At 40.1% G+C, this 25,706-nt stretch overlaps 3 long non-coding RNA genes across 3 annotated transcripts; 1 reads left to right on the plus strand and 2 right to left on the minus strand.

The window, feature by feature from the left end:
- Positions 1-5,749: 5,749 nt before the first annotated feature.
- Positions 5,750-12,306, minus strand: LOC143418958 (uncharacterized). The gene is made up of 2 exons (XR_013098903.1): positions 9,037-12,306; positions 5,750-7,342 (listed from the first exon to the last, which is right to left on the minus strand). It is a non-coding gene; the product is annotated as an uncharacterized LOC143418958 (long non-coding RNA).
- Positions 12,307-16,074: 3,768 nt separating this feature from the next.
- LOC106676899 (uncharacterized) lies at positions 16,075-16,849 on the minus strand. Its single transcript, XR_001342496.3, has 2 exons — positions 16,573-16,849; positions 16,075-16,476 (listed from the first exon to the last, which is right to left on the minus strand). It is a non-coding gene; the product is annotated as an uncharacterized LOC106676899 (long non-coding RNA).
- A 3,543-nt stretch (positions 16,850-20,392) lies between these two features.
- LOC143419159 (uncharacterized) lies at positions 20,393-25,170 on the plus strand. Its single transcript, XR_013099138.1, has 3 exons — positions 20,393-20,993; positions 23,848-24,583; positions 25,083-25,170. It is a non-coding gene; the product is annotated as an uncharacterized LOC143419159 (long non-coding RNA).
- Positions 25,171-25,706: the final 536 nt, after the last annotated feature.

Genomic DNA, 25,706 nt, shown 5'->3' on the forward strand with positions numbered 1-25,706 from the left:
GTCCACATTTTGGCAAATCCAACACTGAACCAGTTTCACAAAACTTAGCAAACAGTTTGCTAACTGTAGCATGGGAGATGGGTGGTCTCGTAGGGTGTCTTGCATTGAAATCTGCTGCAATGACCCGATTACTGCGTTCACCAGATATCAACACAATTTCGAACCGCTCCTCACGTGTTGACCTCTTCGACCTGTCAATGGCTGTGAACAATGAGACACTTATAGATAACTCATGAAAGAATACATTTACGTTGAAACCAAGCACACCATTGTTTTTCTTTGACATTACCAATAAGTTTGATGTGTCACATGGCCCTCTTCCTATTGAAAAAACAAAAGTTGTATCCAAGATGGCCGACTTCTAAATGGCCACCATGGTCACCACCCATCTTGAGGAGTTTGCCCCCTCACATATACTAATGTGCCACAAACAGGACTTTAATATCACCAACCATTCCCATGTTATTACGGTGTATCCATATAAATGACCCACTCTGTAAATTATACACGCAGCCAATGGAGTTAGGCGAGGATGGGAGTTATGTGCTCTCTTTTATGAGTTCTGGTTAAAAGTCGTGCAGCAACATTTTGGACCAGCTGCAGACGAGAGAGAAGACACTGACTAACTCCAAAATACAGAGCATTACAGTAATCCAAACGAGATGAAATAAAAGCATGGATTACTGTTTCAAATCACCTACTTGCTCACTACTTGTCACTGAGTTGCATCTACATCGTGCAAATGTAAATGCAACTCATTTACATTTGCACGATGTCTGGTCATTTTGCCTGACAAAGCCATTTTCAATCAAAAAATATAAAGAACAAGACAACTTGTTTTCACATTTGAGAAACTGGAGTGAGAAATGATGGACTGATTATTGTAACTGCTAGTTATAGGTTTCTTCAGTTCTGCTAAATCATTAATAGCCATCTTCTTCAGCGTTTCTTAACATCCTTAATTGGTAGGTATGTAAGTGAAGTGGACAGCTGGTTGCCTGGTAACCTCCCATTGACAGTATGCTTTGAGGAAGCTGTTGCTTTAAGTCATGAAACTGGCACAGGCCTAACAAAACCACAACCTCTTCCTCTTTTTGTTATTGGGATGAATTTCTTGTCTCTGGTCAGAGCCAGCTAGCTATCCGTTTTAACGCATTGTGCTAAGAAACATTAATTGACTACCGTCTTAGTTAATGGAATAATATATGAGAGATTGTTGCTAAAGCAGACCCACAAGTCAATCTTGACAGATGCTGTTCAGTCTAGCTTGTGCTTGCCTTCTGTGATTGACACTCTGTTGGGTCTCATTGCTCCCAGTTTTATTTGAATGATGCCAGATAGTTGACCTTAAGCACAATGCAGTGCCCATTCCATCATTTCCTGTACACTGATACCTTATGCTGGTAACTGCATGTGTAGAGTACCAGCTTGTCGATCAGATCTTTGTTTCAGTGATGCGTACTAAGCCTTGTTTCTTTTTTTTCTGGAGCATTCAGGGATCTGTTAAGACCATTCAACCGTCTTGCCAAGAGTGGCAGTCCAAGCTAATTCACCTCAAGGTCAGATTGTGCAACGCTCAATGAAACTGCGAAAAACCCTAAAAGCTACATCCCAGACTCTACAGGCCTCAATTACCATGTTAAAGTTCTTCTCTCTAAAACAAAGTCTGCAGCATGGCTCAGGCTTTCACAGCTGCATCTAAACAAACCACAAGACCTCTGGAACAATATGCTTTGCAGAGACGAGACTAGGGCTGGGACAACGCGTCGACGTAATCGATTACGTGGACGCAAAAAATACGTCGACGTAAAAAAATCTGCGTCGATGCGTCGTCACTTTCAAAAAAAGACATGGCGGCAGCGAGTAGCGGAATCATGAATGAGGCAGTTGCAGTCAACTTAAATCACTCCACCCGAACACGCAGTTCTACAGTATGGGATATTTTAACAGAAAAGGAAGTGATTCAGTCGTTTGCCGGCTTTGTGAGGTGGAAATGGCCTATCATAAAAGCACAACGGCTATGCACCAGCACCTCAAACGACTGCATCCAGGAGCAGCTTCTGCAAAGGACAAACCACTGTAAGTTTTCAACTTTTTTACTAACGCTAGTTTTTACCCGTTAATTCATCCAGACCCCCCCCACGTAGACGTACACTCACTCATAGACACAGAGATAAACACCCAACCTCCGTAAATGCAAAACTCATTTAAGCTGCTTAGCAGTAACATATAGCAGCTGCTGTTTAGTTGTTGTTGTTGTTTTGTTTGTGGCCCATGCTGGCAAAATGAGTCGGAATGCACGCAGGCTGATTATCAGAATCGGCGAAAGACAAAAAATGTGAGACAGCGAATTGGCCGCAGGAGAAATGTTAACAAGGATAATGCACCACCTGCTAAACGTAGCCGTCGTGGACACTATTACAACATTGTTAAAGTGCTTGCAAAAGCAAAATGACAATGAACTCTTGATTTGTCAAATTTAATGTGTTTAATCCTATTTGAATGCTGTTTTAATACATAATGCTTCTCCAGCTTGATCTTATAGGTCAAAGTTATGCCATCTAATGACTAGAAAGCAGTGCACCAGTAAAGGTGCCATCAGCTATGGCTATTTAAACGTTATCTTTTCCAGCCATCATGATTACTGCATATCATATGTTCAACATTGGGGATTATTATTAACCTCTTACTGTTATGCTATGAAAGCACATGGCATAACAGTATGTGTGTGTGTATATCTATCTATCTCAACCAGATCCTTATCAAATTATTTTGATATTATGCTTTCCATATAATTATTTTGTAATTATTCGAATTCATCTGTGTGCTGTGTGTGATTTATGATTTCAGGAATAAACAGAAAAGTCTGGAGGACTACTTTCAGAGAAGAAGTACGCCATGCACCCCGCAGGAGGTGGCTGTACTTACTGAGAGCGACTTATCTATGATTTTAAAAGACAAGAGACCACTTGCTGTGGGTGAGGGATTCAAAGAAATGCTGACCACTTTCCAACCAGGTTACACTCTGCCGTCTAAGCGTCATTTTACAAGCATGATGGAGAGAAAGTATGAAACTTCAGTGGAGAAACTAAGGAAAGAACTAAAAAAGGCCACATCCAAAATCTCCCTTACCACTGATGCTTGGACAAGTCTGGTCACAGAGTCCTACTTAGGGGTAACTTGTCATTTCATTATTTGTTCAAAGACGCCATTGCTGCTGTTTGTATATTATTAATTTTTTGCTATGATTTCCTTTGTTATATTTGTTTTGCAAAACATTAAATTTTTTGTTAAAAACAGAAGATTGTAGTACAATGTTATTGTGGATTTTGTTTTGTGAATGAAGAGCACTTTTTGGCAGAAAGCAAAGTGAATGTTACATTTTGTTTGTTTAAAGACACCATTGTTGCTATTTATTTGAAATGTTTTGTTAACTTTTCCTTAATTTTATATATGTTTGCACATTTCAATTCTTGTTAAATGCTATCTCTATTGTATTGATTGCAATTTTTTTTATTAAAAGGTCTTCAAATGAATAAATTTGTGTTTTTCATTTATATACATAAATTAGTAAATGTGAAATTGCTATACAAGTCAAATAATGGGGGGAAAAAATCGTTAATCGAATCGAAATCGAATCGGATTGAAAAACGAATCGTTAGATTAATCGATGCATCGAAGAATTAATCGCTAGATTCATCGATTAGGAAAATAATCGTTTTGCCCAGCCCTAGACGAGACCAAAGATTACTAAAGAGATGTTTGGCTATAATGCACAGCACCACATTTGGAAAAAAGCAAACACAGTATATCACAACAAAAACCTCATACCAACATGCATTTGGAGGAGGGGTGATGATTTGGGTTTATTTTCCAACCACATGACATGGGTACCTTGCCGTTATTAGCTCAACCATTAACCTGTACACCAAAGTACTCTTGAATAAAATGTAAGGCCAATCTGTCCCACGGCTTGAGTGAAACTGGGTCATGCAACAGCAAAATAAGCCCCAAAATGTACAACAATGGCTCAATCAAAGTCCAGACCTCAAACTGATTGAAATGCTGTGGCGTGACCTTGAGAGCTATGCACGAATGTCCACAAATGTTAATGAACCAAGGCAATGCTGTAAAGACGAATGAGCCAAAATCCCTCCACAACAATGTGACAGTGATGAAGCAATACAGAAGGTGATTATTGCTGCAGAAGTAGCTCTACAGGCTACTGAATAATGAAGTGTATTTAGTTTTTCACAGTCCTGTGACAGCTTTCTTTTCCACATAACCGTAGGACATTAGCTTCTATCATATTCAGCTTCCCACATTTTGGAGTTTTGGAAAAACTGAAAAAATTTTCACAGAAATGATTTTGAGTTTTAAAGCCTCACAAAACTTATCAGGCTTAAGCTGAAACAGTGTGCGAAGCCACTAAGCAGGAAACGAGTTCATGTCTCAGCAACTCTTTCAGGTAATTATATATCTAGAAAAAAAAGTGATTTATTGACTTCCTGTAGCTCTCTCAGATTATCTCGTAACTCTGAGAACTGCAATAAGAATTTTTTTTTTCTTATTGCAGTTCTCAGAGTGGGGCACGGTGGTTAGCACTGTTGCCGCACAGCAAGAAGGTCCTGTGTTCAATTCCACCATCAGGCCGGGGTCTTTCTGTGTGGAGTTTGCATGTTCTCCCCGTGTTTGCGTGGGTTCCCTCCGGGTACTCCGGCTTCCTCCCACCGTCCAAAGACATGCAGCTTGTGGGGATAGGTTAATAGATCCTCATATTGGAACTTAAGTAGTTCGCTTTTGAGCCATACAATTCAGAAATCACACGACTGTTAAAACATTTTATACACAAGGCTAATATTGACAATTCCTATGGCATAAACTGGGAATTTTTTTAATTTGAAACGAGTAAAATGTAAAGACAGTATGGGGCAAAAATAGCTAAGTCAAGGGCAGCAGCAGAATATAATCTTCCGCGATATATCAACTCCCACCAGACGAGGTCTCGGAGGAGGATAGATTACATCTTAGGTCCTTTCAATCTGAACTGGATGAGCTCTACTGCCAGAAAGCTGAAGAAGCTTTTGTTCGTTCAAGATTTATGGATTTATGACAAACAGACACATCTCCAATAATATTAGACTCGTCTTGGATATTCTGGACTACTCGGCATTAATATCTGATGACTCATTTATCCTTCTCCTGGACTTCTCTAAAGCCTTTGACTCAATTGAGCATGAATTTATATTTCTTACACTTCAGAAATTTGGTTTTGGTGATATCTTCTGCAAAGCTATCAAAACTCTGTATTCCAATGCTAATAGTTCTGCAAAGATCCAAAAGACAGAATTTCACTAAATTTTCCCCCAATTATTAAAAAATCTCAAACCAATTTAAATCAATGGTTGCAGAGAGATTTAAGTTTAAGAGGAAGGGTATTGCTCTCAAAAGCAGAAGGTCTGTCTCGACTGACTTATGCAGCGATTTCTCTGCACGGCAAAACTTGTAAGGATATTGACCGAATGCTCTTCAACTTCCTCTGGAAAAACGGGACATTACATCAGAAAGAGTGTAGTGATGAATGACTATGAACACGGTGGTCTCAATGTTTTGGATTTTGCTACAAAAAAAAGATGTTTACTTTATAATAAACTTTTTATCTTAGCTAAATTTTATTTTCACAAATACAGTGTTGAAATCTCCCAATTCTTTGAATCTTTGGGCTGAAGGAGGGACAATACTCGGTGTATCAATGCTCAATCAACAATCATTTATTTCCATACAATTCAACAGTCAGAGCATTACAACGTCCGGACGGGAGAGATGCTACCAGAGGGTCAGGCACATGTCTCAAAATGGTGACGGGTTGCTCAGCTTTTTATAGTCTCTAGTGGCCCCCAGCTAGTCGTAAAAGCCAAAACATCACATTTTTTCTCTGTTACAGCGCCTAAGTTATGACCTCGGCAGTTGTTTCTCTGCTTTCTGTAAGGTGGGGGTGTGGAATGTGGTCTATCTATCTCCCCTGTCTTTAGACACAGAGTCTCCTGCTTACAACCTTCTCTTCATGATTCAACAATTAAGCATGTCAAGAAAACAGTGTAACACATTCCCAGCAGATCAAGGATACAGAGTGATGCACATTTATCTAATGAACTAATATGTGAATATGTTCTGTTAACTCAAAAGTATAATGAGAACTACACTACATATAGCTCACACACTCTATATTAAAGGGTATAATGTGATCTACAGCAGTATTCTAATTCAACTACTTTGATTACATATATAAGGTAACATATAATAACAGAATAATCTAATAATTCCCCCTTTTGATCTCTGAAAGAGATCACTTACAACATGCACTCCAGGGTCGCAAGGTCCAGGTTTTCTTGATCCTGAGGCCCTCTGTCCCCCTTTAACGGGTGGACCATATGTGGGATGACCTCTGTGTTCACGCAGTTCAGATGCAAGCAAAGTTAGATTTACAACCATAACAGCAGTTACAGATGACTCTCCCATCACTCCCCAATTCTCCCACAGCTTTATTTTGGTGCTCCAGTTTTCCACTCCCATTTTAATGCCACCTTATACCTTTCAAATGTACTTAGACTAGAACCTCTGTCTAAGGAGCTTTTAACCTTTATTTTTATTGCTGCAGCTACCAGTGTCTTCCAGTTGGGTGATTCTCAGCTTCTTTCTTCGACCTCCGGGGTTAGACCACCCTTTAGTCATTGCACAGTTCTGGGGATTATTCTGCCCCGATTTCAAACAAGGATCTGTGTGTTTTGGGGTCACCGGCGTGTCCCCCTTTTTGCCAAGAGCCTCTTGAACCTCGTTGGTCTGGTGTTCCTGGTTTTCGCCAACCCCTTCATGGTTATTGCTGTGTTTGTGGGATCCATCTTCTCCAGGAGCCCAAACGTCATGACACTTGACCCCAGTTGCTGTCTCGGCAGTCCCTACATCTGTCCCTGCTGTGAAGGGTCCTCACATCTCCGTGTCCCCGTCTGGTGTCTGTTCCTTTCTCTGCAAGAGACAGAAAACCAAAACACCTCTCTCCCTAGCCTTGATAATCTAATATTGTTATCCATTGTTCTTCTAATGATTCAAATTTGGTTTAAAATATTATGTTCAGGACCTATTCTAATCATAATCTATGTGTGTGTAAAAGAAATCAAAAATTAGTGAACCCTTTCTAAGTCTAACACATTATAAGCTTAAGTTTTACCATAGCTAAATTATTAAACACAGAAATAACGTCATAAGATGTTCATAAAACCATTGTTTGATGTTCGGACTCAACTTCCCCCTTTTTGACACACTCCCATGTGTCAATTCATTGGAGCTAGACAATTAAAAGAGAAGGTTGGTGACATCATATCTCAGAAAGTATCAGAAATTCTTCTCTCGAGTACCGTTGCTCCAGCCTTGTCATCCCTGAGGATCTTCGATCCCGAAAATGTCCCTTCTCCTCATGTAATAAAGTCTGTCATCCTTCCATGCCCTGGTAACTGGTCCATCCAGAGCTGTAACATTTTGAAATGTACATACAACAAGCCAAACCACACCTTGGTCACACCAACCCTTTTCTGCCCCGAAGATGTCCAACACCATCTTAGTCTGGACCAGGGTTGTAATAGTTTTGCAATTTTCATCAGTTTTAATCAGTTTTTACCAATTGTTTGCTAGTTTAGTGTAGTTTTTATTTTCTGAAAATCCTTAGTTTCAATTTAGTTTTATTTGTGTTTTGCAAAAATTAAGTGTAACAAAATCCCAGTTCCATCATATCAGTCATGCTCTTCTGGTTATCCTTGGGTGTTGAGACTAATAACTATTAACTCTTGCCGCACCGAGTGGTCCTAATTTTGGTTAAAGTTAATTGATAACCTTTTGAAGGCGATTGTTTCACACCTTTATTTAGATGTCCCAGTCCTGTTGTCTCGGGATACATCACGCTGCCTTATCTGGGGTTAGCTGTTTTCTGGGGATGCGGGTTGAGTGGGTGAGCTCTTCAAGGAGGGGGGAGTGTGCTCCCCCTGATGAGGTCTTCTAGGTAAGCTAGGTTAGCCTTCTTGTGTGAGCTTTTCAAGTGCACTTTAAGGTTAGTGGGACTTTTAGTTTTATAAATGTCCCTCATGACCCCCTGATGACCCAGTATTTCATTTTTGCACACTGTAGTACACATTTTAGTTTTTGCTTGTAGCTCGCATACTCTACTTGCCACTCCTCTAATTCCTGATGTTTCTTAGAGAGGGCAACAGTACCTTTAAAATTATATCACATGTGTGGGGGTGTGGCCTTGCCAATTGTTTTGCCCACCTTTTCAAAATGGCTGGCGTGCCCACAAGCACATTTCATGGAAAAAGAAAGGTAAGCTTGATATTTACATTTAAAATGTTTTGTTAAACTCAAATTTTTATTTTATTCTTTTTGCAAGTACCCCTCCTCGGTGGCGAGAAACTGTTGGTGTGGTCAAGTGGGTGCTCTAGAAACAAACGCTCAGGACAGAACAGTTATCAGTCATGTACTTCCTACAAATTTTGCATATGTTTTATTTCATATTGATCCTCTGAGTGTAATGGTACATTTTAATTTGAATTTATCCAAACTAAACACAATATTTTCTTTATTTACTTTGCTCTTGTTCTTTTGCAGTACCACATCCTATCAAATGTCCCTGTCGATTATATTCTACATTTAATAACTTACTATTTCAAGTGAGAACCTAAATCACGTGGACCAATGTTTATTATTGCATATCTCTATTCTGAATGTGGCCAGTCATTCATAGGTATTGTTCAATTTTGGCGATTTTCCTCTATAAAATTTAATTGACTTTTTACAGTGGCCTGCTATGGTTAATAATAACATATTCCAGTCATGAGTGGTATCAAAAGTCTTCTCCACTGTAGCATTTGGCATTCCCAATAATATAACATGATACCTTAATCAAAACACAGCTAATATAGCACAGTTTTCTTAATGCAAACATCGGTAACTCAAAATCAGCAACCACAGTGTTAAGTCTGCAGTTCATACTTATGTGAAGCTAGAGTCTCCTCCTCCAGTCTCTCTTATCCTCCTGCTCCTGAAAAAACAAAACAAAACAAAGCGAAGCATCCACCCTTCTCTTGTCCGCTGGGTGAATTGTTTATGAATTGTTTATTGGCATTTACTAATCCTAAAGTGGGTGCAGTCATTGTCTCAGTATCAAGTCAGTCAAAACTTTTAGTCGTCAGTCCATCACAGTCCATTCACATGCATACCTCCATACACATTCATACCAGATGTTGCTGATAATGGAGTCTCCCGCGCAACCTATTCGAGCCTCCATCACCAGCAAGATGACGTCATCATTTTAAAGGAAAACAATTCCTTGTTGTTTTTTGGGCCGGATTGACTCGGTGCAATCCTTTTAGATCAGTGTTCCCTATAAGTGAATTTCTCCCAAGCCAATTACAATCATGGAGAAGCACACTTTGCAACTGTTTACAGTAATAATATTTTATAGCGCTTTAAATTTCAATCTTTCAGGCCTTGTTTAAAGAGCTGATTGTTAAATCATGAACTCACAAAATATCAACATATCACCACCGGTGGATCACACCTCTCAGATTTTCTTATCTCAGTGCACTGTAACAAAACGAAAACAGACATAACCAACAAAACACTAACAACAATAACACAAACTAGGGCCCGTTGCAGACATGTCCAAGCATAAAACTATCCTCTCTCGCTTACGAGAAAGAACACAAGCCAAAGCTCACTGATAAAATCAAGCTAGCGCTAAACAAAACCAAACAATCAACCAGAAATTCACAGGAAAATTTTGCTTCCTGCTGGTTTAAAATATTGTGTGGGAATGAGAACCTCAGGTGCCGTAACACCTTTTGTTCCTCCTTGAATTAAAACTCAATCACAGAAAATGCCGTACTCCGACCTAAAACTTACACTATTAATTCATCATTTTCACTCTGTGCCACTGTTCCTCATCAGGGCTGTGTGAAGCACAGCAAAGAATTCAGTCAAGGCCTTGAGCCATAAACAGACATCACGCACAGACATTGTTTTCATAACCAAACCGTTTTAGAGCTTATTCCTAAAATCTACATAAATGCCTTCTAGGTGACATATAACACATTCTAAGTAATCAATGGCTCCTCATAAAAATTATGCATTGGGATGTTTGTGTGCAGCATTTTGCATATCAGCATAAGCAAAGCATTCTTCATTGCATCAGCGTGTGTGTGTGTATGTGGATCACTTCTCAGTGAATCAGCATTCCAATGTGTGTGTGTGTGTGTGTGTGTGTGTGTGTGTGTGTGTGTGTGTGTGTATGTGGATCACTTCTCAATGTGTGTGTGTGTGTGTGTGTGTGTGTATATGTGTGTGTGTGTCATTTCTCACTCACTCAACGAGTGCACGTGTTCATGTGTGTATTTCACTTCATTCTGAATCTGTGTGTGTGTGTGTGTGTGTGTGTGTGTGTGTGTGTGTGTGTGTGTGTCATTTCTCACTCACTCAACGAGTGCACGTGTTCATGTGTGTATTTCACTTCATTCTGAATCTGTGTGTGTGTGTGTGTGTGTGTGTGTGTGTGTGTGTGTGTGTGGGTGTTTGTGTTCATCACTTTCCTGTTCTGGTGTTCTGGGTAAACCACGGCCTGAAGCGTGCCCTGGGGTCCTGCCCCCCTCCTTTTCAGTTTGTTTGCGACCATTGCTGCTGCTGCTCAAAATTCAGTCCGTCCTGGTTCTGACCCCAATTGGGGCAGTCCTTTCTCCAGTGTCGATGTTCACCGCAGGTGAAACCTGCATCTTCTTCTGTGTTTTTGTCCATTCTGAGGTGCCTTCTGTCCTCAGTTACTCCTCTTGTCTCGGTCACGCCCTTTTTCGCCACCCGATCATCCGTGTTGGTCCATCACTGTCCTGCACAGTGTGAATGCAAAGTTATCAAGGTCAGCATTCTTTCGCTCTGCCTTACTTTTCATTCGGGCTTGGCGGGCGTCTCGTCACAGCTCTGTCAGCTGACGCAGTCTGGGAATTTTTCCCCCGTGTAGTGAAACGGGCCTTAGGTTTAGTGCTCTCCGTCTCGGCTGCATGAGATCACATTCCTGCAGGTCTGTTGACATTCTCAGGTCGTTGTTGTGGGTCCAGCTGTTGCAGCATTTGGTCAGTGTCACATATGGGGGAGAGCAGGAGTCCAGTCAGCCTCGGCTTTCAGGGCCGGCAAAGCAGCCTGTAATTAAATATGTATAGAAAAAACAAAAACAAACAAAAAACAAAAACAAACGAACAGGAAAATGTTGTTGTGTTGGCTGTGTTATTCAGAGGGGAGACACACCGGGACCAGGCCCTGTGTCAGCCTTCTCTCCCCCTTTTTTTGTTTTTTGTCTCCCGATATAATCAACTCCTAACCCACCAAGTTGACAGGACAACACCGGTATATGTTAAAATTCTTAAGATCATGTTTAAAAGCCCAAAAAAGGAACTTTCTTTCATTCAGTAATCACTTTTATTAATCAATCAACAGAAAACATGTCACAATTTGACTCTTTTTACCACTAAATTTGTTGCGTCTTGCCTGGTTGGTTAGACCAGTGTTCCTTTTTTTTTTTTTAAGTTAAATTGTTGTCCTGCAACCCAGAGGGTTTCTTTGTCAGTAATGTATAGACTTCATCATTTAAGTATGTTAATTTTTCTTTAACCTTGCTGGAAAATCTTCACGTGTTCATGAGTGTAAGCTGTTTCTTCATTGCGTGTATGTGCATTTGTATAAAAGCAGGTTAATTTTATCTTTTCTCAAACTAGGCGTTACCTTAAAAGGAGCCTTTCTCTCAGATTTCTCTGCTTGTGTGTGTTTTTGTTTCACCTTTTTGTTGTGATGCTCCGGACGCCTTCCCAACCTCCACAAGTCCGTTGGCCCCAATTTTATGTGTTAAAACTTCTCTTAATTTCTCCTCTAATTCTCTCCTCGCTGCTGTCTTTTTCACAGCTGCTGATTCGTGCTGGGTGTGGTTCCCATTACCTATAATTTTGCTTCGGCCGCTGTGCTTGTGGGGGCAGTTGGTCCAGGTCCGCAGCTTCCTGTATTAACACACTAAGAGATTTATTTAATTTCATTTTCATCACTGTTAAACAGATAAGCAGGCAACACGCCTACCTTGACAGCGTAAACTGTACGCCAGTCTCCCAACACATTCCTCTCTCTACTCCTCCATAATTCTCCACTGCACACCTCTTACTATCTCTCCTTTTTATTTTTATTACACCACAGAGTAATACACCCAATTATGCCCGTCTATCTCCATGTGGCTCCGAATTCCCTCTTTATTCTAATTTCACACTCGTCAGGGGACAGGCACACAACAATTTCAACCACTGAAACGAGGAATTCAACCTTTTTATATTTCTTTACTAATCTAGACTCAACGTTTGTTCGCAAAATGTGTCTTGTTCTAGTCCGGAAATAAATGTGAACCCGTGATTACACGGTCGTTCCAGTGTTATTTCCGTGGCTATGCGGGGGCCCTCACCTCCCCAAGTCACCACCTCAGCACCCGGACGCCGCCGGTCCTGGCCAAGCGTCCCTGGACAGGAGGGTCGCTACTCCATAGGCAAAATGTTCCACAGGTACACTAGGCATCAACCTTTGATCCTAAAATGTGTATTTGCTCTAATGTCCTCCTAATCAAACACATTAACCGTCACTGTCACTGTGTTCAGACTTCACACACACAAAAAGCACACTCAGAGCGCGCCTCACCCACGGCCAGAGCGCGCCTTACACACACAGCGCGTTACACCATCAGTGTGACACACAGAGAGCGCCTCTCATCAGCAGAAATTTGCACAGAAACCTCTGAGCTCAACTATTAGATCTTCTTAAAGCACACTGCACCATAGACCAAAATACCCCTTTCTCTGCGCTTATGACCGCCACAACGGGGCAAAGTCGCATCATAAAAGTGATGCTTGCATCCCCGAAGTTATACCTGACATCATAAACCAGGTGTTGCTCTATGTACTTAAAATTTTACTTTGTATTATGACCGCAGCCCTTAAAACTCGACTGACGCCACAAACCACCGTCAAACCTCTGTCCAATGTACTAAAACTAGCACCAACCACTACTGCACTTCACGGCCGCACCACCGGAACACGCCGTATCATAAACCAAACCTACGGACGTGTTTCGCTCTCGCGTTGCCAGCGTTCAACTGCACCGTGAAGCCAGCATCTGCTTTTCCTTAAATCAACTTCTATTTCATAGCCGGCAAAAGCCAGGACGTCACTGACACCATAAACAAAATAAACAAACCTCGACTTCAATGTACTGAACTAATGGCCGCGTCTTCAGAATAAATTCTAACGTATTATTGCTACAGAAGCCAGTATTAGACAAAATTAAATGTGGAAGGTAAAGTGGCTGCAACTAGTCCAACGTAGTATGTTATTAGTATCTCGGTAGAAGCAGTTTATTTAACACACTGGAATTCAGCCTCAACTTATGTTGTTAGTATCTTGCGCCAAAAACCAGACACCGACAAATTTACTGTGAAAATACATGTGACTCAGCGAACAGATTAATTTGGAAAGCCCAATATGCACATTTGGTATTTATAATACAACAGGCTGTGCTTACCTTTCTGTTTTAGGCCGGCCTTCTGTTCACTTTGCCCCACGATCTCACCAAAGGCCAAATCTACACCTCCTCAGCACACCAAAGATCCGGGTCACACGGCACCAAGTTGTTGAAATCTCCCAATTCTTTGAATCTTTGGGCTGAAGGAGGGACAATACTCGGTGTATCAATGCTCAATCAACAATCATTTATTTCCATACAATTCAACAGTCAGAGCATTACAACGTCCGGACGGGAGAGATGCTACCAGAGGGTCAGGCACATGTCTCAAAATGGTGACGGGTTGCTCAGCTTTTTATAGTCTCTAGTGGCCCCCAGCTAGTCGTAAAAGCCAAAACATCACATTTTTTCTCTGTTACAGCGCCTAAGTTATGACCTCGGCAGTTGTTTCTCTGCTTTCTGTAAGGTGGGGGTGTGGAATGTGGTCTATCTATCTCCCCTGTCTTTAGACACAGAGTCTCCTGCTTACAACCTTCTCTTCATGATTCAACAATTAAGCATGTCAAGAAAACAGTGTAACACATTCCCAGCAGATCAAGGATACAGAGTGATGCACATTTATCTAATGAACTAATATGTGAATATGTTCTGTTAACTCAAAAGTATAATGAGAACTACACTACATATAGCTCACACACTCTATATTAAAGGGTATAATGTGATCTACAGCAGTATTCTAATTCAACTACTTTGATTACATATATAAGGTAACATATAATAACAGAATAATCTAATAACAGTAACCAAAAACCTAATTTTAAATATTACTATAATGATGTTTTATGTTACATAAAATTGGTTTGTGGATTACTTAACAAAATGCTATGAAAACTATTACCATTTGTAGTAATTACAAAATATTTGAATGAATTCTTTGTATTACACCCCCTGGCATATGTTAATTTTGCTCTGGTTGTATACACGTTCTGTATACTGTTTCTCAATAAAGTTTAATAATAATTTTTTTAAAAAGGATCAAAGAGCGCTGTGGATCATTCTGCGCATGCTCAGATCATACATAATGAAATTCATTTTTAAATACTTTGCTATTTAACAAAGGTGACTTCCCTCTAACAAAGGTGAATTTTGCAACACCTGGTGGCGATTCACCGTTATCAACCCTCAAGCTCATGAATTGGCTCTCTCGCTTTTACGTTTATGATCGATTGCTACTGTTGTCTATCGCATATGTATTATTTGGAACCCAGCATACCTGTAAAAACAGAGAAACAGGAGGTATCAGGAACTACCTGGTGCGCCAGCTCTGCACTACTCTTCTAGCGAGACACCGCGAATGGGGATGCACAGTACAGTAGTGCAATTCATCCTGATTGGTGATTGGTCAAAAGTCTAGAGTGAAAGGAGAGGCTTGTGATTGGTGGAAAATGTGCAATGAAGAAGCGTTCTTTCATTCATTCAGTCTGTTGTCTGTTTTTTCTTCATCAGGTGATGTTTCCATCTCCTTTATCCCACCTGACACCTGTACTGCTGTCTGTGGTCTTCACCATGTTCACAATGTGTTATTTATGTATTTTGACTGGTTTACAATGACAGGACAGTAAGCATTATCAGTGCACATACAATTAAAGCATCTAGTTGTTATGCCAATAGTGATGATGATTATCCTTTGGCTCTTTTGAACCAAAACAGTTTGGAAAGTCCCCTGAAATCAACAGCAATTGAAAACAAATAGCTCTCTTTTCTTCTGTGTTATTATGATGTGCAATGACTATCCATAAGAGGAGTCTTTTATGTTGCCCCCATGAGACCATGTAATTGTTTTACTTTTATACTGGTAAAATGTGAAGAATTATTCATGCCATTGTACTGTCATTTACAGACAGGCAAGAAATTAAAGGCATACCCTGAACTCTTGACCCCCAGATGGGGAGACATTGCACTTTGCTGCCATGTTAGGGTGCACTTTTGCTATGACAGATTATGTTTGTCCTGTGACAAAGTATTTGAAGAAGTGTCAGTGAATAGTTGATTATGAAAATGGTGTGATCATATACCATGGCTTTCACAGTCACCAGATCTCAACCAAGAGCATCATGGGAAATTTGACTGACATAACAGATAGATAATAGCTCTGTTAGTGTTTCAGAATCAATTCCAGTAAACACTGAAGCTCTTGCAGAGACATGTGTTGTACAAATACTTTATGAACTTGACTTTGCCACCTGCTTGTACACATTGCTTCTTTGGTTCAGGTCTGTTATGTTTCTTCATATTTGTGTCTTTTAAACCTGTTGGCAGAGTATGCTATTTGTGTGTAACTTAATAAAAAAATATACAACATGTTTGTCTTTCTATAGATTTTATTTATTTATGCTTGTATGTTTTGTCAGTGCCTTTTGGACTATAGTGATGCTGATTCAAAGAAGGTCAGTAAGTCCAAGTCATTCATTCATTAAGTTATTCCACAACTCACTGTTACTGTAATACAAAACACTTTATTAAAATAAATGAAATGGTGAAACACAAGGACAACACTGCAAGCAATCAGTAAAACACAAAGACAGCACTACAATCAATCAGTGAACTTGATTCTGACTGTAATGTTTTTTAAAAGATCAATTGTAAAGATCAAATGGCACCACCAGCTTTCCCAGGCACTGTTGACTTAAAGGCGCGTGGATACCCTCGGCTTGAAGAAGCTTCTCTGCGTGAGTCAAGGCAGTGACTTGGCTGAGCAGCTCCTGTGGAGGTTTGGGGAAGACCGTACTTCTCACCCGAGAGTAACGTGCCTCTTTGGTTGCCATAAGTAGCGCCTGCTGACGATGTGCAGGGGCATCTGGATTAACTACCCGAATCGTCGGTGTCGCCATACCAAGACTATAAAATGGAGTTAAAAAAGGTTAAATTATGTATTCAGCGTGGCGTCGTGTACTTCCAGCTAAATCCAGGAGCGTCTTAGAGTCGATAACTTACTGTAAACATAAAAGAAATGCTAGTTTCCATAAAGAATAGCGGACTTGCCGGCTTCTTCGCTGTACCGCCGTATGTTGTTGTTTTGGTGACGCAACTTCCGCCGAGCAGACGATTGGTCGTCTACAGTGGGATTCGGCGCTCCCATTGGCCCGAGTCTACAGTGTCTACGCTCACCGTAGACTCCGGGCCAATGAAAACGACGTAACCGTCTACAGTCAGCGTAGACTTTGCACTACCGTAGACTCGACCGCCCTCTGCTGGCGGAACTTATATTGCAGCAAAATAAACACTAACAGTAGTTTTTCCCAAAAGGAAGCATGAAGCATAAAAATAAAATGGGGGGGGGGGGGGGGGGGCTGCAATTTTCATGTATTCATCTATATCATGGTGCCACACATGCCCAAAACTTAATTTAGCATATTAAATAAATGTGAATGACCAGAAACAGTTGTTTCGTAAAGAAAACTGCCCAAAATCAAAATATGTAACTCCAAAATAAAGTTTATTTCAAGCCACTGAGGTTACAGTGATCCTGAAATATATGTACATGTGCTTTACAGTACATAAGGCAGGTCAGTTCTTTACTAATGAGGCCACATATTACTGAATAAAGTGAATAATCGATGGATCTACGTCCATAAGCACATTTCTCCATTTGTTTACGTTTTTAAACCAGGTCAAAACATTTTTTTTTATTTTATTCTACACAACGAAACCAGAATCTGCACGCTTTTTGTTTAGAAAGAAGAACCGTTTAATCTGAGCAAATCCCTCCCGCCTTCCATTATCCCAGGACCTGAAGACAAAACTTAATTTAGCCCATTAAATAAATGTGAATGACTAGAAATTTTCTGATCTTTCGGTTTACAAAGTTACAAAACTCAGTTCACAACTACGCAGTCCGATCTACAAAAATTGCTGCACCCGTTTCCAATTCTCCTGCAAAATGTAAAGAAACGAGGGCACAAGACTTTTGCACACTGCCGTCTATATTAAAGTAAAGCTGGATTCATTCTCATTTAAACACAGTGAAGGTGTTGCTGGTCCATCAGGTAATAAATCACAGAGCTTACAGTCATCACATGGTTTCAGACTCCAACACCTCCAAATCAAGGGTTCATACGCTTTTTTCTGGCTCTAATTCAAGCACTTTTTAAGCACTTTCAAGGTCCATGTTCAAGCTTTCCCAGCACATGGCCAAAAGAACCCACAGAAAGCATGTTTCACTTTGCATCACCTCACTAAGACCATGTGAAAATGAAAACGAATCATCTTAGGTTGGTTTAAAAAGCCTTTCTTCCCCACAAAACAGGAAAACTGCACCGAAGATCACATATTTCAAGCACCCGTGTGAACCCTGTTTACAGATAAATACGGATTCAATGAAACTGCACATTAATCCCATAAACATGAAGCTCTGTCCTCCTACGTGACTGAAGGTTGATCAGTGACTAAATCAGTGGATACTAACAGTGAGTCCAGAACACACTTCCTAGTTGCCCTGCACAGTGCCTCAGGACTCCAAGGCGCAATTTGCTATTGCAATAAACTATTATTTATTTATCCACACTTAACAACTCTTGCACTTAATCTATAATAAAATGATGACTATAAATATAATGAAATTTATTTGAAATAAAAATTTAATACAATCAGTTTCTTAATGTATGTTCTTTAAAACACAGTGTGTGTTTATTAAATATCATAATTGTAATAATCCATAATTATGTGGATATGCATATTACATATATACACACAGAAGCAGGCAGGATAAGACTAGCGTCATATCTGAGACAGTAACCAGGTTCGGACTGTTTCTGAAACCTCCATCATTTTCATTGTGCAACAACACAGCAGCAGAGGACAATTTGATTTTGTTATGGGAATAAATCACTACTGGAAATCACAGGACTCAGATCAACACACGATCTGCTCAACGATCTGTGTTACAGTATTTTTATCTTTTATGAATATATGCCTTCAGCGAAATAAATATGAGTGTATTATGTTTAAATTTCCCTTATGCTTGTAGCAGTCAGAGGAACGTGCAAAACTTAATTATCATGAGAGCACACTCCCTGACTCCCAGCACATATAAAGCAGTTGTTTTTCTGTCAGTTTCTTTAAGCATATTCTAGTTATCAGCACATAGCAACAGAAGGTTTGCCATTTTTCAATTTAATTTATATATTTTATCTTATTCTTTCCCAGTGTGTTGTACAGTTATTTCATTTTTAACCTTAATTTATATTTTATTCCTTCCTAGTTAAATTTACCCTTTTAATTTTTCATATTTATTTCCTATCTTATTCATAGCCTTTTCCTTTTTTGTTTTCTTTAGGTCACGAGCAGTTATCCAAGCATTTCACTACATATCGTACTGTGTATGACTGTGTATGTGACAAATAAAATTTGAATTTGAATTTATAGATAGCGTACAAAGCATTAACCACAATAAGTTGTGAAAACCAGCTGTTATTGTTAGATTAAGTTCCTGGAACTGCATGTTCTCCACCCACGAGTGAAGGGCGTGCAGTTAAGTTCCTGCTTTATCTGTGTGTTTCACCATGTACCATGAAGGTATAAATAAAGGCGTAAGACCAATGCTGAACACGAGAGGTTTTTGGACAAAGTTTGTGTTCTTCATTCTTTAAGCACCGGTTTGAGTACCGTTTAAGCACCGGCACCGTTTCAAAAGTACCGGTTTGGCACCGGTATCGGATAAAACCTAAACGATACCCATCCCTACTCAGGGATGTTAACGTCTCCCCAGGAGACCATCACAGTGTGCTTCACAGGCTTGCGTGTGGTGTAGGTGCAGGTGCTGTTGCCATTATCCTTAACCTGGACATCCACAGAATTACCTTCAACATCCTGTGCAGAAGAAAAGGGATTAGTTCTATCAGATTTAAGTAGGCGCACTGTCGATTATTGAGAAAAAGGATTTTAAGTGTGACCCATAATCCGAAAAATACGGTACATGCAATATATTTAACATATTTGTGATCATATACAAAGCCAGATATTCATGGGCTATAATTTTCAGAGGAGCTTTTCCTCCTTGCTTGGCATCAACTGTGAACTCAGTGGGTTTTCCAACAGCCAGACCACTGCTCTGAAGGCCTGGACCGTACGCCTTAACCTAGAGAAAACTATTTTAAACAAACAATTAAAAAAGGAACAAGTAAAAGATCTACTATAGCCAAAAGATCATTTACAGACTATAGCCCTGTGAACAAGTATTTGCCTCCTTTCTCATTTCCTATCTTATTCCATATTTGTCACACTTACACCTTTCACATCAATACATTTATAACATTAGACAACAATGTCTAATATTCAACGGCAGTTTTCAAGGGCAAAACGCTATCCAAACATACTTGGTCCTATATGAAAAAGTAATCGCACAGAAACCCGATACCTTATGTGTCACCTCTGACACCAAGAACTGCAGCAAGCGTTTGGTGCTAGAGGTCACATTTGGACTCTGGACCTCTGTGGAGTGTGCACATGATCTCATTACTGTCTAAAAATCCAAGGAGTGCTGAATCATTGAAAAATACACAGTAACAGGTGTGTAGCATCGCTAACTAGGTAGCAACAAGCCTCTAACACAGTGTGTGTATGCTAGCGGCTAATCTAGCAAACAAATGAACAGAGTGCTTTTAGGTGTTGCACAAGGATAAGATGATAAACTGTGTGTCTTTTTTATAATGACCTGCTTCAATTTACCTTAATCCAAGGAGTGCTCAGTGTGGGTAAATCTGCCATGAGCAGATAAAGTGGATGAGTGGGACTAGGTAGGTGTGCCGAAAACAGGCAACAAAGCTGACGCTGAAGAGTGTGCTGAGAACATAGTGGCGCCGCCAGCAGGTTTCCGGCTAGCAGGAAGACTTTGCAGTAACACCTCCAACATTGGCAGTCCCATTTTGTGAAAGCCAATAAAAAAATAGCTAGGTTTCCATGTGTCATTTGTGTGGAACAATACTGCACAACAAGCTAAATAGATTTAAAAAAACGAAAAAAAAATTGTTGAACAACAGAAGATAAATGTCCTTTTTTTTCTATTTTCTTCTGGCCGGCTGTGTGGTGCGCAGCCTTAAGAGGCCAGCATTCAGACCCCAGAGTTTAACGGCCAAGTTCGAGTCTCTGACGGTCCGTCTGCTATAGCGGGGTAGGCCGAGCGAAAGACGAAGCTCCGGGCTCCTCCTTTTTCCCGCTTTTTTTTTTCATTCATATTTATTTACATTTATTTAGATATCAAGCTGCAAGTAAAAGCTCAGGGAAACACTTTTAAGCCGCCCTTTAAGGTACCCTATATATGTCCTTTCACATCTTATCACTTCACACAGTGCTATGGACCAGTCTACACCTGCTACTTTCTGCACAAGCTTTTATCACACAAGACCTGCTGTTTACAGGTAAGAAATACAGTGTCAGTAATGTTAAAGTGGCTGTGTGGAGTAGCACAACCACTGCTAATATAACACTTTTCACATGCATTTCTACATATTACAGTGTCTTTTACCGTCTTTATGGTGCTAGCTTAAAGTCATGCTGTAAATGTTAGCTTGTAGTGAAACATATTCCGACCATGTTTGGACAGAAATATTGGCTTCTATCATGACTAGTTAACAGAGACATTAACTGCCCACGCGTTACTGTAATCCGATTACTTTTTTCAAGTAACGTGACACACTGTTTACAGCAGTGTGTCATGTTGTTAAAAAAGTGAGTGATGTGAGCACAGTTCTGACATATCAGGAAGTGAACACAGTGACTGAAGCTGTGTTCCCATTCATCCTTTAATCATGACAAAACGTGAGGAATCACACTGAGGTGAGACCTTGACAACAGACAAATCAGGAGCCACAGAGTGTCAAGTGTCAGCCCACACCAATGATAAGAAAGAAATTCATTTACAGACACGTGAAAAAGCAGTTTAAGCTTCTAGATCTGGATGATTACAACACATCATTATTTATTTAAAGCAACCCAAAATGCACAAATGACTATAACCAAGTACATCCTGTGATTCAGCAGCTGATGGAACCAACTTTAGCAGCAAAAACTTGAGTTAATCATTTTTTATTAGTGTTTCACAGCCAGAGATGGGCAGTAACACGATTACTTTTTCAAGTAACGAGTAATGTAAGGGATTACTATTGCAAAAAGGTAATTAGATTACTGTTACTTTCCCATAAGCACGCTGCGTTACTGCGTTACTAAAACCGTAATTTTTTTGCCAGAGTGCCTCATGACAATAACAGCTGTGTGCAGATCAAGAATGGATAATCTATGGAGGAGTGCAGAGAGAGTATGACCGTGCAGCGTTTAAAGCGTGGAAGTACTGAACTTACTTTGAGTTTGATTCCGTAAAAAGTGACAAAAACTTTTAGAAACTTTCTTTTTACAGTGAAAAAAACCCTTAACTTCAGAGCAAGCACCGAGTACGCTACTACGGGATTGGAAATTCACAGAGAGACTCGCGGATTCCTCCACAAATTTCTTCTAGTCAGGATGTTGCATATAATTTAATTTTTGCTTGATGCATAAAGTAAAAAGATTCAAACTAATAAAACAAGTTTTAAAAACAGACTTTTCCATTTGATTACATTTTGTATGATGGATGATGCAGAAAAAGTAGAATTGGGCTGAAAGATCTATTGCGTTATTACCTATTCAGGTCATAAATCATGTTTTTAAAAAGTAACTAAGTAATTAATTACTTTTGAAAATAAGTAATCAGTAAAGTAAGGGGATTACTTTTGGGGGAAGTAAGTAACTTGACCAACACTGCTAGTTAAGTTACTACCATAGTTAATACAGTTACGGGTAACATGATAGTGCTAACCCATAACCCCGAACTCTGTAATGCTGTAAATGATGAGTGATTTAAGTTAACACTAAACATTCAACAGTGTCTCCTGAACATTTATAATCAGGTGTGAGTCTGGCTGCATTGACTTTTGAAGATGCAAATTTAGCATGATGGCTGATGGTGCTGTGTAAGCTTCTACTTACCTTCTACACTGTGTTTAACACACATTTCAGAATAGCAAAGAGGAGCACTGTTGCTTCATCCTTAATACTTTAGAGGAGAACTGGACTGCAGATCAAAAGGTCCTTAATAGCTTTTTGTCCTCCCCGACCCTCAAAGCCAAACCAGCCATGAGAGCTGATGGGACAGGATTTGTAAAAGTGACATTATCAGAAAGAAAGGGGAGCAAGAATACTTGATATTTGCATTCTTTAGAGAAAAGTATTTGAAAAGGCTGTCTGCTGTTTTGGATTGATGTCATTCTCCGGAGGCTCAAAGAAGTAGGGCAGTGTCACGGTCCTTTTGGCAGCAGAAAGCTGCTGAGTGCTGGAAAGAAGCACGGCCACACCAGCTGAAATGTCTCACTGACACAGAAGCTGTTGGCCATCCTCTGTGTTGCCACTGTCTTCACCCTGCTGTTATTAAGTGTCAATAACATACATTTCTATGGAGCTAAGCTTGATGAGCGATGCCTTGTTGGCTGACATTTATGTCTTTGAGCGTGTGAGAAGTTTAATAATTATAAAACCACATGAGTTTGACAAATGTCCTTTTAACCGTCAGCTCATAGTGAAGCACACTGAGCCACCCGGAGCTATAATATCAAAATAGAAGCTGCTACCTTTGTCAAGAGTGGCTGGATCTGAGTGCATACTACTTTCAGTTATTCAAATTTTGCTGAATTTGTTCAAAGTCCTGTCTATGTGCAGAGAGTGTCTTCCAGAGGAATGGTTCTGTGGGGATTGTGATGTTCTACATCACGAACATCAGCCACTCCACAGCAGAGAAAGTGTTATTGATGTTTTTAAAGCCATTGCTCCAACCACATGTATTATTAGAGTGGACGGTCAAAATTGCACCAATATACAAGATATTTCCTCATGAGATTCACTCAATTTTGGTTTTCATATGTGTCTACAGCCAGTTAGAAAGAATCTATTTAAGTGGTTTTCTCTTTCTTGGTAGCTCGCATTCTGCCAACAGTAAAGCTTTGAAACTGCTCCTGTGGGTTGCGTAAACTTCACAGTATCAGCAGGAAAAATCGTGATTTTAATCGACATTAATAGTAAACAGCAACCTGCTATTTAGGTTTCTGTGATGGATTTGAACATAGTGTGATGGAGCATGTTTTCTGCCCTTGCTGTACAATCAGAACATGGTATTGCTTTAACAGAAGTCATCTGTGAAGGCAGTGGTGTATTATTCATGTTGTTTCTTTTTCTTTTTGGTCCAAGGACGTTATGATGTGCACCAGGCGATACACAGATGTCAAACATGGCAGCAGCAGTGCAGCCCTGATTTAAAGGACCTGGTTAGGAGTGGATATTGGCCAGCATCTGTCAACATGTCTACTCTTTACACTTTAGACCTCTTGAGCTCCTTCCTGGAACTAAAAGTATTTTCTCCATGATTCTCCAGGGAAGCTTTTGCAAAACTGTTGGAGCGTGGTACTACAGTGGCTTGCAAAAGTATTCGGCCCCCTTGAACTTTTCCACATTTTGTCACATTACAGCCACAAACATTGTGTGGATCTGCACACACATGCAGCATTTGCTTGCATTCCATGTATGAGCTAGCCTCAGTCAAAACAGTGACGACACATACATGACTGCCTGCTGTTTTGCGTTACTGTGTATCTACTGTGATTCATGCATGCTGTACTGTGACTGAGATAATAGTGTATATGAGACACACTTGACAACAACATTGATCAGGATGTGAAAAAGCTACCAGATACAAGTTGTCAGCAGGTTATGGCTGACTAACTTGACGAATGAGTGTGTGGGCCGTCTGCTGAGGACCAAGAGCTCAGGACAGTCAGACGGGGGCGTCGCAGCAGGAGTCACCGTGCTCAACAATCCTCTGCTGTCCTGAGATGTCACACTCCTGCCTGCACATACAAACCACACTGAAGTCAGAGTTCCACCTGCACCTCCACCTGTTCTTGCAACAGCATGAAAACTGACAGAGGTGAGACAGCAGAAAAGTTCTTGTCTATTTTTTTTTTTTTACTAAGTTAAGGAATTAAGTTAAGAAGAGTGATTAAATAAATAGTTTCTTGCATTTTTGATTTAGTGATTGTGTTTAGGATTATTTCAGAAACATGTTTAGAGGATCTTTGTAAGCCTGTATTTACTTTAAAAGAAGGGAAGCACTTCTTCATCCTACAGAAAAGGTGACACATTACAGATGAGTTCATAAAAAGTGTCTCTGTCACTCTTTCAAGGCTCTGTCACTTTTTCTTTTTGACTGGAACAGCATGGTAAAGTAGGCCTAGGCTGCCATCTTGTGGCAGTGTGTTGTTACTACAACATATGAAATTCTATTGGAAATATAATTCAGCACCACTGAGCCGCTCTCTCAGTTACAAACTGAACCTGTTTCTTAGACATATAAATCACTAAGTACAGTGAAGCTTTTGGTTTTGTAAAAGTGTTTCTTATTCTAAATGCATGTTGATTTTTATCAGGGTGAAGAGCAGTTAGCAGTGCATTCATGGACATCTTTAAACTATTATTTGAAGAATCTTTGGTCATGATGGCATGAACTAGAAGCGCGAGCTCCAGGTGAGACTGCACAGAAGAACAAGTGTCCTTAAACTGCATCAACTGATGACTTCTCACAATTTTATTCCACTGTGTGTTTTTATCATTGAACGTTTCTGTCTTCAGGTTTCTCTCAGACCAAGATTGAATGTGATGACAAGGGTGATGAATGGTGTGACATGTGCTGCTGGCCCACAGAACCAGGTGAGTATGCTGTCCATGTGCTCTGCAACAATGAGGACATCCAACACTCTCAGTTAAGATTAGTTTTCGTGATTGTTGCCTCAAGGCCTGAGATCATGGTGGTGGGCTTGTGATGGACACACATGGCTGAAACCTCTCCTGTAGAGGCTAAGCCCAGGCTTGAAGCCACTGGGGTGTTCGTTGGCGGGGGTGACGCGATGTCACTGGTATGCATGAAGTTATTAAACTTGATACAGTCCAATAACTCCAGCCTTACTCATCTTGTCCTTCAGATTCTTTATTTCTAGGATTTAACAGCAGCGCAGCGGTCACAAACTGTTTGCTTCCTCCCGATCAACAACACA

Source organism: Maylandia zebra, linkage group LG6 (genome assembly GCF_041146795.1).
Source record: "Maylandia zebra isolate NMK-2024a linkage group LG6, Mzebra_GT3a, whole genome shotgun sequence".
In the NCBI taxonomy this organism is placed as follows: Eukaryota; Metazoa; Chordata; class Actinopteri; order Cichliformes; family Cichlidae; genus Maylandia; species Maylandia zebra.